Genomic DNA, 17,184 nt, shown 5'->3' on the forward strand with positions numbered 1-17,184 from the left:
TAAAAAGCTTATTTTTAAAAAGGGTCAGAGAGCTGTGACAACAGCAAAGACCAGTGGACTAAAATCCCAGAGGGAATAAACATTAAGGATGACTTAAAGATTCAAGAAAGCTCTTTTACTCCTTAAGGACTTTTGCCAATTATGAAAGTGGGCTAGATGTGACCATGGCAGAATGAAGCTTTTCAGGAAAAGAGAAAGGAACAAAACTTTAAGCAATTCAACAGAACTAGAATGACAACATTGGAGAGGAAGAGTTTCAAAAACACATTGGTTTCGGGTAGCCTGGGTGGCTGTCAGTCGGTTGGGTGTCTGACTTCAGCTCAGGTCATGATCTCCTGGTTCTTAAGTTCGAGCCCTGCTTTGGGCTCTGTGCTGACAGCTCAGAGCCTGGAATCTGCTTCAGATTCTGTGTCTCCCTCTCTCTCTCTGCCCCTCCCCCGCTCACACTCTCTCTGTCTCTCTGTGTTTCTCTCTCTCTCTCAAAAATAAATAAAAATTAAAAAAAAATACTTTGGTTTCTTTCTAATGCCACTGCTGAATTTTAAGGCTGTACAAAAGCATAAAGACTAGACCAAAATCTGAAAGGCAGAATAAAATCTCATTCCATCTAACCAACAAAGACCAGCTTGGGGAAAGAGTCTGAAAATAAATCAGACAAGCTTTGAAATTCTATTGCAGTGTTTCTCAAAGTTTGATTTATAGACCAGCAGTATCAACATCATCCAAATGCTTGCTACAGGCTTGAATTCTGGGGCCCCACCTAGATATACTTAGTTAGAAACTTGGAAAACCTGTGGAATACATCAGAGACACATGGAAGGCTTTTTAAAATACGGATTGCTGAACCCCAAGCCCAGAGTTTGTGATTTGGTAAGTTTGAGATGTCACCTGGGAATTTGCATTTCTGGCAAGTTCCCAGGTGATAGTTTTGTTGCTGGTCTGGTCATCCCACTTTAGAACCATTGACCTACATGGGATGGTGAATTATGATGGGGAGTGACATCATCATTCATCTATGGGCACTTACTAATTATCAGCACTACTGAGGGCTAACAGCTCAGGCCAAGTACATAGCAGAAGTCTCTGCCATGGAGTATAAAAACCAGAAGAGACTTTGTTATTAGTGCAGGACTAGGATGAGAATATTAGAAACTCATGAGATCTCAAAATATATGCCTGATCTTTTCCCTAACATTTTGCCTAATATTTTGCCAAATATTGAAGCTGCTTAAGGAGTGGAGCTACAGAGTTCAGCTACAAATGTCCGAGGAGCAGAGCTGCATATCTGTTAGGCTCCCAGATAGAAATACGAAGCACTATGGCCTAGGAACAGGGGTAATCTTGAGGTAATTTTAGTAGTCTTGCCAAAATTTCAACTCAACATCAACCCTTGATTAGACTGACCGCTTCAGTTCTCTCTGCCTGCCTGTCAAAAAAAAAAAAAAAAAAAATGGAGGTATCTTCTCAGATGCAATGTATCATCTAGAGCCTTTACACTTGTTTTATACACAATGGCTGGCACATAATAAAGAATTAGAAGACCTGAGGACAAGTAACATGTCCTTGGGGAAATATCCAAAAGAAAACAAATAATATGCAAACTCACTCATATGAAATAATTATAATTATAATTAATTAAAACAATTTTTTTAAATGTTTATTTGTTTTTGAGGGAGAGAGAGATAGAGTGCGAACAGGGGAGGGGCGGAGAGAGAGGGAGACACAGAACCCAAAGCAGACCACAGGCTCTGAGCTGTCAGCACAGAGCCTGACTTGGTGCTTGAACCCATGAGCCTTGAGATCATGACCTCAGCCGAAATCGGACGCTTAACCCACTGAGCCACCCAGGCACCCCATGAAATAATTATAATAAAGTTTATAAAGGGAGGGGCAAAAGGCAGGTAGCTATGGTTATAATGAGGTGACACAAGGAATCCTTGTGGTTATGGGATTATTCAGTGGTGAATACATGAACTTCTTCATGTGCTAAAATTGTATAGAACTTAATATGCACATGCCAACAAGTATAAGTAAAATGAGAAATTTTAATAAGATCAGTGGATTGCTATCAACTGGTGCATCATGTTAATCAATATACTACTTGTGATATACTATTTGTGACATTATACAATATGTTATCATTGGGGATAACTTAAAATTGTACAAGAGATGGCTCTATTTTTTTTCATAACTATATGTGAATCTATAATTATCTCAATAAGATTTTCAATTAATAAAACATACCCTAATTTTCAAGGGATTGAGGAAGATAAAATGCTTTTTAAACAGAGCATAAACAATACCAACCAAAAAAATCTATTACACCATAGTTAAATTAAGAACTATTGCTCATCCAAAAAATTAAGATAGCAAAAGGCAAGACACAGTGTGGGAGAAGATATTTGCAATACTTGACCAAGGTTCCTATCCAGAATAAAATGAAGTCTTATATGAAAAAGGCAAATAAATAATAGATTAAATGGGCAAAATATATGAATAAATGAAATATGTTTGAATAAATGAAATATATGAAAAAATAATATCCAAGTATAAAGCATTCTCAATATCATTAGTCATCAGGAAAATACAAATTCAACTAGAATATGATACCACAAAATAGCCACTAAAAGAGCTAAAATGAAAACTATAGAAAATACTTACTTTTGATGAAAATGGGGCACAAAAAGAACTCGCACACGTTACTCATGAGAATGTAAATTAGCAAAACCACTTTGGAAAACTATTTATTAAAACTGAAAATATGCACTGTGTGATCCAGCAATTCTACACCTCCCTATATGTACCAAAAATATGTACAAGAAATATCTATAGAAATACTATCTAGATGAGCCCAAACTAGAAATGACTCAAGAGTCCATTGGTAGAATGGATAAATATGGAATACTATACAGTAAAGACAACAAAGAAACTACAAATTCACAACAGTATGAACCTCATAGTGGAGGCAAAGAAGACAAAGACAAGAGAATATATGCTATAGTATTGCATTTGCATAAGCTCAAAAGTATGCAAAACAAACAAACAAACAAACAAACAAATGAACAAACAAAACCCTGAAGTGTTAGAGGTCAGTCTTGGGAGATAATGACTGACAATAGACAAAAAAGAATTCCTGGGCATCTGATAATGTTCTATTTCTTGATTTGAATGGGTGCTGATTTCTTTGTAAACATTCATTAAGATGTACACTTATGAGTTTTGTATGTATGTTATATTTTAAATAAAAGTTCACTTTGGGACACCTGTGTAGCTCAGTTGGTTATGTGCCTGACTCTTGATTTCGGCTCAGGTCATGATCTCACCATTCATGAGATGGAGCCCCACGTCAAATTCTGCACTGAAAACGTGGAGCCTGCTTGGGATTCTCTCTCTCCATGTCTCTCTGCCCTTCCCCCTTAGAAACAAATAAATATTTTTTGAAAGTTGAATTTAAATATATCTATTTACAGTAACAAGAGATGAAGAAGGGCATTATATAATAATTACAGGGTTTATCCATCAGGAAGAGCTAACAATTATAAATGTCTATGTGCCGAATATGGGAGCCCCCAAATATATAAAACAATTACTCATAAACAGAAGCAACCTTATTGATAAGAATGTGGTAATTGCAGGGGACTTTAACACTCCACTTACAGAAATGGATAGATCATTAGACAAACGGTCAATAAAGAAACAAGGGCCCTGAATGAGACACTGGATCAGATGGACTTGACAGATATATTTAGAACTCTGCATCCCAAAGCACAGAACATACTTTCTTCTCGAGTGCACATGGAACATTCTCCAAGATAGATCATATACTGGGTCACAAAACAGCCCTTCATAAGTATACAAGAATTGAGATCATACCATGTGTAATTTCAGACCACAATGCTATGAAGCTTGAAATCAACCACAGGAAAAAATCTGGAAAACCTCCAAAAGCATGGAGGTTAAAGAACACCCTACTAAAGAATGAGTGGGTCAACCAGGCAATTAGAGAAGAAATTAAAAAATATATGGACACAAACGAAAATGAAAATACAACAATCCAAACACTTTGGGACGCAGCGAAGGCAGTCCTGAGAGGAAAATACATCGCAATCCAGGCCTATCTCAAGAAACAAGAAAAATCCCAAATACAAAATCTAACAGCACACCTAAAGCAAATAGAAGCATAACAGCAAAGGCAGCCTAAACCCAGGAGAAGAAGAGAAATAATAAAGATCAGAGCAGAAATAAACAATATAGAATCTAAAAAAACTGTAGAGCAGATCAACAAAACCAAGAGTTGGTTTTTTGAAAAAATAAACAAACTTGACAAACCTCTAACCAGGCTTCTCAAAAAGAAAAGGGAGATGACCCAAATAGATAAAATCATGAATGAAAATGGAATTATTACAACCAATCCCTCAGAGATACAAGCAATCATCAGGGAATACTATGAAAAATTATATGCCAACAAATTGGACAACCTGGAAGAAATGGACAAATTCCTAAACACCCACACTCTTCCCAAACTCAATCAGGAGGAAATAGAAAGCTTGAACAGACCCATAACCAGCGAAGAAATGGAATCAGTTATCAAAAATCTCCCAACACAGAAGAGTCCAGGACCAGATGGCCTCCCAGGGGAGTTCTACCAGACGTTTAAAGCAGAGATAATACCTATCCTTCTCAAGCTATTCCAAGAAATAGAAAGGGAAGGAAAACTTCCAGACTCATTCTATGAAGCCCATATTACTTTGATTTCTAAACCAGACAGAGACCCAGTAAAAAAAGAGAACTAGAGGCCAATATCCCTGATGAATATGGATGCAAATATTCTCAATAAGATACTAGCAAATCAAATTCAACAGCATACAAAAAGAATTATTCACCATGATCAAGTGGGATTCATTCCTGGGATGCAGGGCTGGTTCAACATTCACAAATCAATCAACGGGATACATCACATTAATAAAAGAAAAGATAAGAACCATAGGATCCTGTCAATCGATGCAGAAAAGGCCTTTGACAAAATCCAGCACCCTTTCTTAGTAAAAACCCTTGAGAAAGTCGGGATAGAAGGAACATACTTAAACATCATCAAAGCCATTTATGAAAAGCCCACAGTTAACATCATCCTCAATGGGGAAAAACTGAGAGCTTTTTCCCTGAGAACAGGAACACGACAGGGATGCCCACTCTCACCGCTGTTGTTTAACATAGCGTTGGAAGTTCTAGCATCAGCAATCAGACAACAAAAGGAAATCAAAGGCATCCAAATTGGCAAAGATGAAGTCAAGCTTTCATTTTTTGCAGATGACATGATACTATACATGGAAAATCCGATAGACTCCACCAAAAGTCTGCTAGAACTGATACATGAATTCAGCTAAGTTGCAGGATACAAAATCAATGTACAGAAATCAGTTGCATCCTTATACACTAACAATGAAGCAACAGGAAGACAAATAAAGAAACTGATCCCATTCACAATTGCACCAAGAAGCATAAAATACCTGGGGATAAATCTAACCAAAGATGTAAAAGATCTGTATGCTGAAAACTATAGAAAGCTTATGAAGAAAATTGAAGAAGATATAAAGAAATGGAAAGACATTCCCTGCTCATGGATTGGAAGAATAAATATTGTCAAAATGTCAATACTACCCAAAGCTATCTACACATTCAATGCAATCCCAATCAAAATTGCACCAGCATTCTTCTCGAAACTAGAACAAGCAATCCTAAAATTCATATGGAACCACAAAAGGCCCCGAATAGCCAAAGTAATTTTGAAGAAGAAGACCAAAGCAGGAGGCATCACAATGCCAGACTTCAGCCTCTACTACAAAGCTGTCATCATCAAGACAGCATGGTATTGGCACAAAAACAGACACATAGACCAATGGAATAGAATAGAAACCCAGAACTAGACCCACAAACGTATGGCCAACTAATCTTTGACAAAGCAGGAAAGAACATCCAATGGAAAAAAGACAGTCTCTTTAACAAATGGTGCTGGGAGAACTGGACAGCAACATGCAGAAGGTTGAAACTAGACCACTTTCTCACACCATTTACAAAAATAAACTCAAAATGGATAAAGGACTTGAATGTGAGACAGGAAACCATCAAAACCCTAGAGGAGAAAGCAGGAAAAGACCTCTCTGACCTCAGCCGTAGCAATCTCTTACTCGACACATCCCCAAAGGCAAGGGAATTAAAAGCAAAAATGAACTACTGGGACCTTATGAAGATAAAAAGCTTCTGCACAGCAAAGGAAACAACCAACAAAACTAAAAGGCAACCAACGGAATGGGAAAAGATATTTGCAAATGACATATCAGACAAAGGGCTAGTATCCAAAATCTATAAAGAGCTCACCAAACTCCACACCTGAAAAACAAATAACCCAGTGAAGAAATGGGCAGAAAACATGAATAGACACTTCTCTAAAGAAGACATCCGGATGGCCAACAGGCACATGAAAAGATGCTCAACGTCGCTCCTCATCAGGGAAATACAAATGAAAACCACACTGAGATATCACCTCATGCCAGTCAGAGTGGCCAAAATGAACAAATCAGGAGACTATAGATGCTGGCGAGGATGTGGAGAAACGGGAACTCTCTTGCACTATTGGTGAGAATGCAAATTGGTGCAGCCGCTCTGGAAAACAGTGTGGAGGTTCCTCAAAAAATTAAAAATAGACCTACCTTATGACCCAGCAATAGCACTGCTAGGAATTTACCCAAGGGATACAGGAGTACTGATACATAGGGGCACTTGTACCCCAATGTTTATAGCAGCACTCTCAACAATAGCCAAATTATGGAAAGAGCCTAAATGTCCATCAACTGATGAATGGATAAAGAAATTGTGGTTTATATACACAATGGAGTACTACGTGGCAATGAGAAAGAACGAAATATGGCCCTTTGTAGCAACATGGGTGGAACTGGAGAGTGTGATTCTAAGTGAAATAAGCCATACAGAGAAAGACAGATACCATATGGTTTCACTCTTAGGTGGATCCTGAGAAACTTAACAGAAACCCATGGAGGAGGGGAAGGAAAAAAAAAAAAAAAAGAGGTTAGAGTGGGAGAGAGCCAAAGCATAAGAGACTCTTAAAAACTGAGAACAAACTGATGGTTGATGGGGGGTGGGAGGGAGGGGAGGGTGGGTGATGGGTATTGAGGAGGGTACCTTTTGGGATGAGCACTGGGTATTGTATGGAAACCAATTTGACAATAAATTTCATATAGTGAAAAAAATATCTGTTTACAAATTATATATATATATATATATATATGTATGTATGTGTGTGTGTATGAAACAGAAAAAGACTTTGAAATAATAGAAAAATTTACCTGTAAATTAGAATCTATAGAAATAATCAAATCGATACTCTAGAAAGGAAAAATATAGTATCTAAAATTAAGAACAAAATACATAATGTAAACTAAATGGAAAGACATATAAAGGCATAGGTGACATGTGAAAAACCCTCCAAACCCTTAGTTACATGCAACCAGATTACAGAGGGGAGAAAAGAGGAAGAAAATGACAAAAGTTTTATTACAACAAATAATGGCTGAAAATTTTCAACTTTTATGTAATTTACAGACTTAACCTTAAAGACTTATGAAACATACATAATCTCTAATATAATAAAGATGAAGAAAATCATACTTAGATTCATCATTGTATTGAAAACCAAAGATAAATAGGACATCTTAAAAGTAGAGAAAAAAATTACCTTTACAAAATAATGTTATCACTGGCACTTGATTTCTCAGAATGGAAGAAAGTGAAATGACTTCTTTAAAAGGCTGAAAGAAAATAAATAACAATTCAGAATTCTATACATTGTAAAGTGTTCTTAAAAATGAAAATAAAATAAAAAGATCTTCAGACAAAAGAAAAACAAAACAAGAATATCCAAATGGCCAATAACCAAGAGAAGATTTATCATTAGTCTTCAGTCTTCAATGACATGTCACTACATACTCACTGAAATGGATTAAATAAAAGCCATAGAAAATTCTGTATGTTGCAAGGATACAGTGAAACTGGAATTCAAATACACTTTTGATGAGTATATAAACTGGCCAAAAATTTCGGAAACAACTTTGGAAGTACCTATTAAAACTATAAATTCGCATACTGTGAACTGTCAATTCTACTTCTAGGTGTATATGAGTAGAATTTATCGTGGCAGTACTATATACCTGTACTGAAAACACCTAACTGTTCATAAATAGTAGAAAGAAAGAACAAGTTAGATACATTTGCATAAAGGAACACTATTTAGCAACATTAACCAGCAAACCACAACTGCACATTAAAGTATGAATGAATCTCAAATACAATGTTGAACAAAAGTAGCCAGACACAAGAATACGTACTGTGTGATTTCATTTGTACAATGCACATACATCTGTAAAACCAATCTATGCAATTTGAAGTCAGGACACAGGTTTTACCTGAGGGTGGGTGACTATAAGGATCTTTAGGAAATGCTGGTAATATTCTGTTTCTTGATCTGGGTGCTGACTATGGGGAAGGTTAAAGAAGGCCGTCCCAGAATATGCCAACTTGGCATGTGGATTATTTTGAACTGAAGGCAATCAAGGCCCAGCAGACTCAGGAAGAGCTTTTTACCTCCCGCTTAATTGCCTCAAAGACTTTAGAGAGGGAAACTGTACCAGAAAATGAGCTGTTCCCAGAGATAACTTTTTGTATATGAAAGACTTACCTGCATGGCATGTCCAACATCTGATTACCAAACATCTGCTCTTTTCATCTTCCTGTAAATGGTCTTCCTCCCCTTTGAAGCCCCAGGCTCCTATCTCTTCCCTTATATAAGCATCAATTGTCTGTCTTTGAATGTATTTTTGTGGGGCTCCTGTATGAACAAAATTAAATTTATTTTTCTCTTTTAATCTATTATGTCAATTTAATTATTAGAGCAGCCAATGAGCCTAAAAGGAAGGAAAAGAAAATTATTCCTCCCCTTCTGCTAAAGGTATATGTTAAGTTCCTGAAAATGTATTGAATAGCACAATTATATGAATTTTTCAGTATGCATATAGTACTTAAAGTTAAAAAATAATTGCATTTGATGTAAAAACGTCTACTCCACAGAGATCATACCAGAAAACACAAAAATATCCAGCAACGGCAGAACAAATACTAAACTAAAAAGAAGCAACTGAAGTTTCTGATCAAGTGTTGGATTTATCTGAGTAATCTTCAACATAGAGCATTTGAGTGATTATTGTAGCCTGGGGTTTCTTTCACTAGTTGTTAAGTCAACTACATAGATATCAGATGATATGTAATATCATTTTGGAGTTTTGTAATATTTTGTGGTTGGAAACTGCAAAACTGAAGGATCTTTGTAGAGGAGAGATCAGAAGAGAATAATCATTAAAAGAATTGGGACTTATCTATATTCCATAAATTGGGAGAAAGCACAATATTTAGGTCCTTATATGAAGAAGGATAACTGCATGTTATTTGCATAAGAAATAATCATGTGAAATTGCCAATATTATACTAGTTTTGACCCAAATGAGGTAATTTTATGTAATTGTTAGCTGTTTAACCCAATAGCCAAATCCTGTAGGTTGGTTTAGTATGTTTTACAGGGACTCAACATGCTCATAGAAGTATTCTCATTACCTTTGAGTTGAGAAAAGATAGAGAAAAAGTCTTCCTAAGATTGGATGCATATAGTCAGATCATTTTCTTTTGAGACACTGAAGCTTATTATCTGAAAATGAGGACATTACTCTTTTATTGAAAGGATGTAAGATCCAATCAAGTCTCAGTTGACTTGTCTTGACAAGTCTTGACTGATGTCATTCCTCTTTTTTGTATGTTGGAGTAACTCATCAATATTGGACTATTTCTACTTATTTGGTCTAAAACCCATGGGATCATAATCCCAGTCTGCAAACCTTTGCTTTTTTTAAGAAAAAAGAAAAATAGATAGAAACAATGTAGACCTCTGGGTAAGCCTTCTGATTCTCTTTGGGCAGAACGTGAGTATAGCCAACTCCAAGAGGAATTTCAATAAGTTGGTGACTTAGGCTGTGTTGCACCTTGGAGTCTTTTTGGAGTTGTTAAATATTTGTAATTAGGCACTACACTAGTCCCTGAGGATTCTCTGTGTTTCTGTCACACCTAGTAGGGTCTGAAGAGTTGTAGAGATTTTAAATCATTTGTTTTATTTTTAAGAGACCACACTATTTGAGCTCTAAGGAAATAATATCCTTCAGTAATTCAACTGAGCTTGTTATCCTGAGGGGAAATGTGGCCTCTGGGTGCTCTGAATTATTTGGTTTATTTGTTTTTTCAGTAATGTTGTCAGCTTTTCCTTAAGGGATAGTTTATGTATCAAGAACTTTGCTAGGAATAGAATAGGAAAATTTTGCATAAGGTCCTGGGGGTTGGGAGCAGTAAGGTTTAGAGGAAAATGTATGTACTCCCAGGGCTTAAGGGATAGGTTGTCTTGACACATATATTTCTTCTGAGTTTAGTTTTTGCCATTTTAAAGTAAAAAGTAAAACACGTGATATCTTCATTTTTTTTTTTCAAATGTAAGCCACAAAAATGTAGTAAAATAAGGAGTAAGAAATGAGTTCAAAATCTAGTGGCAAAGTCCACTGTGACATGGAGGTAATTGGTGAACAACCAGATGTAACAGCAGATGATCAGCAGGTGACCAGCACAGCTGTACTCTCAGCACTGGGATTCAGAGCAGGAGAGACCTAAAAGGTTAGAAATTGAATTTCCTGATCAAATGACCACAGCAAGAAAATCATAGCCAAAGAACCCTTTGGGGAAAAGCCTCTGGACTCTACTTGAATAGTTAATGCTTGATGAGGAGATTTTAATCAAATTTAAACAGATACAGCTGGGCTCTCTTGCCTCTCGGAGAGACAACCATTATGCCTATTATTCTTGCCAAGAGAAATTGTCAGTGCTTTCTTTGATTAACCATTGGCTTGGACTATCTGTATACTAACTCCCTCCATTAGAGTGACTGGTTAACATTTTATTATTTTGTAAATAAATAAAAGTCATTATTATACTAAAAAAATGCATCCCTAGAGATGAGAAAGCTTCCTATAAATGAGAAATCACTTTATTTTCAGAAGTATCACTTTTTTTATATCCTAAAATGTATAGATATATATCTCTATCCCTTTTTCTAGCCATAACATCAAGTGACCACAAACTTAAGCCATACACATTTTACATAGTAAAGAATCTACTTCTCCAGCTTTTCTGCCCAAGACTAACCCTGAACCCTCCCACATCAAAGCAAATTTGAGTGTTTATTTCTTCAGTAGTGAAGGGGTTCAGAATATGCCACCACAAAATATGCCACTGAGGCATGAAAATTATTTTCAGCAGAAGGCAAACAAGACCAGTAGAGATTACCAGAGGTAACTTTCTCACCCAAGACACTCATCTGCATGGCAGGGAAACTTTTGCTTAACAAATATTTTCTCCTCTCACCTTTCCTTAAATTGCTGCCCTTTCCCACTCCTCAGAAGCCCCAAATTCCTATCCCCCCCCCTTTTTTTTCCTATCTTAGGTTGGTATGTAAGTCTCAGTTATCAGGCCATCTCTGAGACTCATAACTTTAAGAAGTACCATGCACATGTACGTAATTTAAGGGTTTTTTTTTTCTCCTGTTAATGTGTTTTATGCCGCTTGAATTCTTAGAGCAGTCACAGAATCTAGAAAAGTATAAGAGAAAAATTTTTCTCCCTTACAGTTCAAAAAGAGGACTTCTACTCACCATAGTCATACCAATCCCTGTACATGTAGAACCAGAGAAACTTGAGGCATTTGAATAAAAACATATTTGAAAAACAGTGTTTGAATATAGTAAGTATCCTTTTGGTATTTTAGTAGCTGTTGAAAAGGCAAACAAACCAACTGAATAAGAGGTCATCCACTCCTGTTTACAGATCTATTTATCAAAATGTAACTCTCCTTTTTTTTAACATTGTTACATATACCCCTTTATTCTTTTCTTGGAATATTGCCTAAATTAAATTCATGCAGCTTAGAATTGAAAATATTTCTTCTTTTTGATTTTCGCTCGTTTCTTCCCTCTCTGCCCCTCCCCTGATTGTCCACACACTCTCTTTCTCTCTCTCTCAAAATAAATAAACTTAAAAAAATATTTCTTGTTTTAGTTACCTAAAGCCTTTTTTCCACCACTTATCACTGTGACTTGTATTAGTTTCCTAGGGCTATTGCAACAAATCACCACAAACTAGGTGATTTACAATAACAGAAATGTATTCTGTCACAGTTCTAGAGGTTGGAAATCTGAGACCAAGGTACCAGTAGAGCCGTGCTCCTTCCAAAGACTCTAGAAGTGTCCTTCCTTGCTTCTTCAACCTGTGATAGCTCCAGGATTCCTTTATTTATGCCTACATAACTCCAATCTCTGCCTTCATCTTCATATGGCCTTCTCTTCTGTGTCTGTCTTCTCTTCTGTCTCTTAAAACACTCACCATAGGATCAGGGCCCAACTTGTATAATCCAGGATGATCTCTTCCAAAGATCCTTAATTTTACATCTTCAATGACTCTTTTTCCAAATAAGTGACATTCACAAGGTTTGGGTATTAGGACATGGACATACGTTTTTGGGGGACACCACTCAACACACTACATAGTATAATGACTGGAAATATTTAATAGTACCTACAGAAGTACAGAGGAAAGAAAAGGAAGCTGAGGAAATTTAAGGAGAACATGACAAAACTGATTAAGCAGCATAGTTCCACTAAGGAAGCATCATCCTGATCGTAAGTGGAAGTCATTGGGAATCGAGGATATACACAGTCATATTTTTTTAAGTTTAATTATTTATTTTGAGAGAGACAGAGAGAGAATGAATGAGTAGGATAGGGGCAGAGAGAGGGAGCTTTAATTCCAAGCAGGTTCCATGCTGTCAGTGCAGAACCCAATGCAGGGCTCGAACTCGTGAACCGTGAGATCATGCCCTGAGTCGAAATCAAGTTGGATGCTTAATCAACTGAGCTACCCAGGTGCTCCTACATGGTCATATATTAGGTGCCATTTCATAGGTCAGTATAATTCTTGCCCTCAAGAAGCTGACAGCTTAAGGGACAGAAGCTCAGAATGCCATAGTTTAGTCAAAGAATGACTTTCTTCCAAGTTTATTCTTTTGTGTTTCGGTTTTCCTTTTGGCAAGTAGGAATGTCAAGTATTTCCCTCTCAGAAAACTATGAACATTAATTAAAATAGTGGGCAGCCTTATGAGCTCAAATTCATCCCATCTTCATTTGAAGATCTCCTTTACAGAAGTACGTCAGTGGTCTGAGAGTCTTTTCAGAGGTCCCAGAGAAATAATTGCACTCAAAGTGGTTAATCTTTGATTTTGTAGTCAACAACATTAATATTTCAACCTAAACCATCTTGAAGATAAATTATCTGTAGTGATATTAATTATAGTAAGGTTTCTTGAGAGTATAAATTGAGTGCTTCATAAAATCATTCAGGTCTACTTATTTCAAAATCTCAGTGCAAAATGTCATGGAAATACAGCATGCTATAACTAATCTTTCAAAGAATAAATAATTGGTCAGTACAATAACTATAGTACAATATTATACAATAGCTACAAGTAAAAAGAAATTCAGTGGCAAAGCCTAGAGAGAACAGGAAAAATATACAACATGTGCATATATTTGTTAAAATCATTTTTAAAAAACTAATGCTCACTTTACTTCTCTCCTGGGGCTATTACGTAAAAGGAGATAATATGAGAAAAAGATTTGTTTTTGGTATGATAATGCCAAACGTGCAGTATTTGTAACACTTTTATTAGTACTAGAAAAAAAGTCTTCATTTTTGTGAATCTTTGATTTTTTTAATAATGTGTATTTTTTGAAGTTGATAACAGTTCTCAGAGAAAGAATTATATGGGTTGCTCTATTTCTGTGGGCAGGTGTTTCTTCACATTTTCCCTTGTTATTCAACATTCGCACACATAATCCCACACATACACAATTTCCATGCTGATTTAAGGAGATAATGTTTGTGGTAGCTATTCTTGGAATAAAAAAAAAAAAAGAAGGAATGGGGAGGCAGTTATCAGTGGAAAGAAGCAGTAATGGAGTTAATCACTGTGTGAAAAATACACTGAGAGCAGTAAGTAAATGCCAGTTGTTAGTCAACCAAAATGGTAGGCAACAGTTATCTTGCTTAGAGAAATATATAGGAAAGTAGCCAATTTTGGAGATTTAAAAAAATCCTAGATATATGGCTAGCTGAAATGCTGAATCAGTCCCAAAATTACCGAATGCCAATATTTTAAAGCATAAATAAGCATTATTGCAAAAATACCAAATTAAAAAAAACAAAAAACAAATTGAAAATCATCCTGAGCAGCACCATCTAAAACAAAGATAACCATTTATTTTAATTTTTTTCCTTTCCATTCCTATGATTTTATAGGCTAGGTGAAAATTTTTCATTATAGTCGTTTCTGTTTACAATACAGTATGTACACATCTCCATTTAGCCACATAAGGCTTTATCTTAACACCTCATAAGCATCAAAACATTCAGTCAAGTTGAAACTGTAAATTTAATTAACTGTATTTGAAATATACAGTTGGCCAATGCATGATAAATCAATGCGTTAGTTTGTAAGAACCCGACACCAGGATCCTAAAACATCATTTTTCTTTAAAACTGAGGACTGAGATTATTTGCAACTATTAGCCTCATTTGTGACATAATTTTTCTCTTGGATGCATTAAATATTCATGTGTGTTTTTTTTTTTCCACTCAATACATTTTTTGAGCTTCCACTCTGGGTATTATTAAAAAACAATGGTGAAAAAAATGAAAAACTCATGACTCTCAAGGATCACATTTTCAAGTGAGCAGAGAGAAAAGGTAACACGTAAACAAATCATTATAATTTCAGATAGTTTTGAAGACAGTAAATTATAGACTTGTGATTCAGAATGAGAGCATGAGAGAGATAAACTTTTAGATGAAGTATTGATAAGGAGAAAATCAAGTTGTTGATGCTTCTAAGAGCAATCTCCTACCTCCCGCATCTATCTTCACCATTTAAAAACTGTATACATTACCTGTTTTTTTTTGTTCCCTTTTGCTGTGTGGAAGAATAGAAGGTCATGAATAGCCCAAGTAGAACTATTTATTGAGAGTTCAGAAGTGAATCAATGTTGATGACTCTCGTTCCTTGGCAAAATATTTTAAGAATAAGAAGCCAGAATTCCCCCAGTACCAATGGTGACTAAGAGGAAAATTGTTCTACTGTCTCTTCTACATTTTATTAGAAGCTGTTTCCTCAGAGCCACCAGATATAGATGAGTTGGGTAGAGAGTGACTTATTCTTTGAATGTGTCTTGCCATTATTAAACCACATGCTTGTAGGAATCTAAAATTGTTTGAAGTACAGAAGAAGCAGTAACTCTTCTTCACATTTAAGTGATGAGATTGTTAAGGAGTGCCATATCTAAATGGATCTTACTGTCAGAACTGGAATTAGATATTCCAGTCTTTTATGACTTGTAATAAGTGCCTATCCCCATCATGACTTTTCAAATCAAAGTAATTTCATTTCCCATCTTGATGGTATCATTACTGTAAAACTAAATTGCTTTAGGTTTTTAGCTCCCTGAGACCAGCTTTAACTTTGCATCCTTCAATGTAGTACTAACATTTATTCTTAAGGCCACTGTGGAAATCAGGTTGTTATGATATATGTCTTTTTCTTTTTAATTTTAAGTCAACAATATAACTTCTATTTGTAACTGAAAACTGAGAATGGTTTGTTGTTTTGTTTTTGTTTTTGTTTTTGTTTTGCTTACTTGGGCTCCAGTTTTCTGGCTGGAAGGTTTTGGGGAGTGACAGTGTGTTACTCTGGTGTTTGGCAATAGGTAGGAGCTGCAAACAAAAGCAAATAATTTCACAGTATGAGAGTAAGAGGAGAGAGTTTGTACCGCTGACATAAGTGTCACAGTGCCACTAAAGGCCTTAAAGTCACTCCTAACCTCTTATTAATCATGGATGGATGGATAGATAGATAGATAGATACTTTTTTTTTGTTCGAGAGAGAGGGGCCTGGGTGGCTGAGTTGGTTAAGCATCTGACTTGGGCTCAGGACATGATCTCACGGTTCATGAGTTTGAGCCCTACATTGGTCTCTGTCCTATTAGCACAGAACCCGCTTCAGATCCTCTGTCTCCCTCTCTCTCTCTGTCCCTCACCCACTCATGCTCTCTGACTCTCTCTTTCTCAAGAATAATAAAGAAACATTTAAAAAATAAAATTTTTTGAGAGAAAGAGGGACCATGTGAGTGGGGGAGAGGGGCAGAGGGAGAGAGAGAGAGAGTTCAAGTGGGTTCCAAACTCAGCACAGAGCTCAACATGGGGCTCAATCCAATGACCCCGGGATCATGTACTGAGCTGAAATCAAGAGTTGGATGCTCAACTGACTAAGCCACCCAGGTACCAATAGTTAGATAGAAAGCTAGATGATAGAAAGCTAGAAAGATGATAGATAATAGATAGATAGATGATAGATAGATAGATAGATAGATAGACAGATAGATAGATAATTGATGGGTAGATAGATAGATGATGATGGAAAGAAAGAAAGAAAGAAAGAAAGAAAAAAGAAAACAAGGCCTGTGGGCTGGATAAGACTCTGATAGGCCCACCCTCCCCTGGTGCCTTCTGTATGCCCTGGGCAGAATATCCTTCTCTCTTAGAACATGTCACACATTTTGTCTTCAGTACCAGAGTATGTGCTTGGATGCAGAGAACAACTCTTGTGATATGTAGGGGCCCAAGAAAGAAAGAGCTTACATCTCATTCAGGCCTGTGAGACTTGGGGTTGTACAGAATGTGGGCATTTGGATCCATGAGACAAAAAATAATTACTCTGAATCAACAAGAGTCTGATGCAGCGGGCCAGAGTGAGCAGCACAACCCAGATGTAGAGAAATCATGATCTCTAAGTATGCCGCAAGGTTGTTCTTGATTAGAAGGTCAGCTCGGCTCCTTGCCATTCCACAGACAACCTGCTCAGAGGGCCTTCAGTGATTCAGGAATGGGGAAGGGTGCTGACATTGAAGAATGGTTGGGGTCACCA

Source organism: Lynx rufus, unplaced genomic scaffold, assembly GCF_022079265.1.
Source record: "Lynx rufus isolate CCGP_SWC_20201006 ecotype Redwood Valley unplaced genomic scaffold, mLynRuf1.p SCAF_7, whole genome shotgun sequence".
Classification (NCBI taxonomy): domain Eukaryota; kingdom Metazoa; phylum Chordata; class Mammalia; order Carnivora; family Felidae; genus Lynx; species Lynx rufus.